Source organism: Electrona antarctica (genome assembly GCF_951216825.1).
Source record: "Electrona antarctica genome assembly, chromosome: 10".
NCBI classification, from domain to species: Eukaryota; Metazoa; Chordata; class Actinopteri; order Myctophiformes; family Myctophidae; genus Electrona; species Electrona antarctica.
Genome location: NC_136791.1, coordinates 45,935,445 through 45,939,890, shown reverse-complemented (window position 1 = coordinate 45,939,890; position 4,446 = coordinate 45,935,445).

Here is a 4,446-nt window from a genome sequence, read left to right as displayed (position 1 = left end):
ATAGTATCCCGTTCGAGACCATGGGCTATAGCCCATCGCCATGGTCATAAATGATGAAAAACTAAGATTTGAAAAAAAAGACGAAAATGACTCCGAGACGATGGGCTATAGCCCATGGTCTCGGAGTAATTTTCGTCTTTTTTTCAAATCCTCAAAAATGATGGAAAACGGCATGCTATAGTATGCCGTTCGAGACCATGGGCTATAGCCCATCGCCATGGTCATAAATGATGAAAAACAAGGATTTGAAAAAAAGACGAAAATGACTCCGAGACGATGGGCTATAGCCCATGGTCTCGACTCGGAGTGATTTTCGTCTTTTTTTCAAATCCTCAAAAATGATGGAAAACGGCATGCTATAGTATGCCGTTCGAGACCATGGGCTATAGCCCATCGCCATGGTCATAATGAAAAACGAGGATTTGAAAAAAAATACGAAAATGACTCCGAGACCATAGGCTATAGCCCATGGTCTCGGAGTCATTTTCGTCTTTTTTTCAAATCCTCAAAAATGATGGAAAACGGCATGCTATAGTATGCCGTTCGAGACCATGGGCTATAGCCCATCGCCATGGTCATAAATGATGAAAAACAAGGATTTGAAAAAAAGACGAAAATGACTCCGAGACGATGGGCTATAGCCCATGGTCTCGACTCGGAGTGATTTTCGTCTTTTTTTCAAATCCTCAAAAATGATGGAAAACGGCATGCTATAGTATGCCGTTCGAGACCATGGGCTATAGCCCATCGCCATGGTCATAAATGATGAAAAACGAGGATTTGAAAAAAAGACGAAAATTACTCCGAGACGATGGGCTTTAGCCCATGGTCTCGGAGTGATTTTCGTATTTTTTTCAAATCCTCAAAAATGATGCAAAACGGCATGCTATAGTATGCCGTTCGAGACCATGGGCTATAGCCCATCGCCATGGTCATAAATTTTGAAAAACAAGGATTTGAAAAAAAAGACGAAAATGACTCCGAGACGATGGGCTATAGCCCATGGTCTCGGAGTGATTTTCGTATTTTTTTCAAATCCTCAAAAATGATGGAAAACGGCATGCTATAGTATGCCGTTCGAGACCATGGGCTATAGCCCATCGCCATGGTCATAAATGATGAAAAACAAGGATTTGAAAAAAAGACGAAAATGACTCCGAGACGATGGGCTATAGCCCATGGTCTCGGAGTGATTTTCGTCTTTTTTTCAAATCCTCAAAAATGATGGAAAACGGCATGCTATAGTATGCCGTTCGAGACCATGGGCTATAGCCCATCGCCATGGTCATAAATGATGAAAAACGAGGATTTGAAAAAAAGACGAAAATGACTCCGAGACCATGGGCTATAGCCCATGGTCTCGACTCGGAGTGATTTTCGTCTTTTTTTCAAATCCTCAAAAATTATGGAAAACGGCATGCTATAGTATGCCGTTCGAGACCATGGGCTATAGCCCATCGCCATGGTCATAAATGATGAAAAACGAGGATTTGAAAAAAAGACGAAAATTACTCCGAGACGATGGGCTATAGCCCATGGTCTCGGAGTGATTTTCGTCTTTTTTTCAAATCCTCAAAAATGATGCAAAACGGAATACTATAGCATGCCGTTCGAGACCATGGGCTATAGCCCATCGCCATGGTCATAAATGATGAAAAACAAGGATTTGAAAAAAAAGACGAAAATGACTCCGAGACGATAGCCCATGGTCTCGGAGTGATTTTCGTCTTTTTTTCAAATCCTCAAAGATGATGCAAAACGGCATGCTATAGTATCCCGTTCGAGACCATGGGCTATAGCCCATCGCCATGGTCATAAATGATGAAAAACTAAGATTTGAAAAAAAAGACGAAAATGACTCCGAGACGATGGGCTATAGCCCATGGTCTCGGAGTGATTTTCGTCTTTTTTTCAAATCCTCAAAAATGATGGAAAACGGCATGCTATAGTATGCCGTTCGAGACCATGGGCTATAGCCCATCGCCATGGTCATAAATTATGAAAAACAAGGATTTGAAAAAAAGACGAAAATGACTCCTGAGACGATGGGCTATAGCCCATGGTCTCGGAGTGATTTTCGTCTTTTTTTCAAATCCTCAAAAATGATGGAAAACGGCATGCTATAGTATGCCGTTCGAGACCATGGGCTATAGCCCATCGCCATGGTCATAAATGATGAAAAACGAGGATTTGAAAAAAAGACGAAAATGACTCCGAGACCATGGGCTATAGCCCATGGTCTCGACTCGGAGTGATTTTCGTCTTTTTTTCAAATCTTCAAAAATTATGGAAAACGGCATGCTATAGTATGCCGTTCGAGACCATGGGCTATAGCCCATCGCCATGGTCATAAATGATGAAAAACGAGGATTTGAAAAAAAGACGAAAATTACTCCGAGACGATGGGCTATAGCCCATGGTCTCGGAGTGATTTTCGGCTTTTTTTCAAATCCTCAAAAATGATGCAAAACGGAATACTATAGCATGCCGTTCGAGACCAAGGGCTATAGCCCATCGCCATGGTCATAAATGATGAAAAACAAGGATTTGAAAAAAAAGACGAAAATGACTCCGAGACGATGGGCTATAGCCCATGGTCTCGTAGTGATTTTTTGTCTTTTTTTCAAATCCTCAAAGATGATGCAAAACGGCATGCTATAGTATCCCGTTCGAGACCATGGGCTATAGCCCATCGCCATGGTCATAAATGATGAAAAACTAAGATTTAAAAAAAAAGTCGAAAATGACTCCTCGACGATGGGCTATAGCCCATGGTCTCGACTCGGAGTGATTTTCGTCTTTTTTTCAAATCCTCAAAAATGATGGAAAACGGCATGCTATAGTATGCCGTTCGAGACCATGGGCTATAGCCCATCGCCATGGTCATAAATGATGAAAAACGAGGATTTGAAAAAAAGACGAAAATTACTCCGAGACGATGGGCTATAGCCCATGGTCTCGGAGTGATTTTCGTATTTTTTTCAAATCCTCAAAAATTATGCAAAACGGAATACTAAAGCATGCCGTTCGAGACCATGGGCTATAGCCCATCGCCATGGTCATAAATGATGAAAAACAAGGATTTGAAAAAAAAGACGAAAATGACTCCGAGACCATGGGCTATAGCCCATGGTCTCGGAGTCATTTTCGTCTTTTTTTCAAATCCTCAAAAATGATGGAAAACGGCATGCTATAGTATGCCGTTCGAGACCATGGGCTATAGCCCATCGCCATGGTCATAAATGATGAAAAACAAGGATTTGAAAAAAAGACGAAAATGACTCCGAGATGATGGGCTATAGCCCATGGTCTCGGAGTGATTTTTTGTCTTTTTTTCAAATCCTCAAAGATGATGCAAAACGGCATGCTATAGTATCCCGTTCGAGACCATGGGCTATAGCCCATCGCCATGGTCATAAATGATGAAAAACTAAGATTTGAAAAAAAAGACGAAAATGACTCCGAGACGATGGGCTATAGCCCATGGTCTCGGAGTAATTTTCGTCTTTTTTTCAAATCCTCAAAAATGATGGAAAACGGCATGCTATAGTATGCCGTTCGAGACCATGGGCTATAGCCCATCGCCATGGTCATAAATGATGAAAAACAAGGATTTGAAAAAAAGACGAAAATGACTCCGAGACGATGGGCTATAGCCCATGGTCTCGACTCGGAGTGATTTTCGTCTTTTTTTCAAATCCTCAAAAATGATGGAAAACGGCATGCTATAGTATCCCGTTCGAGACCATGGGCTATAGCCCATCGCCATGGTCATAAATGATGAAAAACTAAGATTTGAAAAAAAAGACGAAAATGACTCCGAGACGATGGGCTATAGCCCATGGTCTCGGAGTAATTTTCGTCTTTTTTTCAAATCCTCAAAAATGATGGAAAACGGCATGCTATAGTATGCCGTTCGAGACCATGGGCTATAGCCCATCGCCATGGTCATAAATGATGAAAAACAAGGATTTGAAAAAAAGACGAAAATGACTCCGAGACGATGGGCTATAGCCCATGGTCTCGGAGTCATTTTCGTCTTTTTTTCAAATCCTCAAAAATGATGGAAAACGGCATGCTATAGTATGCCGTTCGAGACCATGGGCTATAGCCCATCGCCATGGTCATAAATGATGAAAAACAAGGATTTGAAAAAAAGACGAAAATGACTCCGAGACGATGGGCTATAGCCCATGGTCTCGGAGTAATTTTTTGTCTTTTTTTCAAATCCTCAAAGATGATGCAAAACGGCATGCTATAGTATCCCGTTCGAGACCATGGGCTATAGCCCATCGCCATGGTCATAAATGATGAAAAACTAAGATTTGAAAAAAAAGACGAAAATGACTCCGAGGCGATGGGCTATAGCACATGGTCTCGGAGTAATTTTCGTCTTTTTTTCAAATCCTCAAAAATGATGGAAAACGGCATGCTATAGTATGCCGT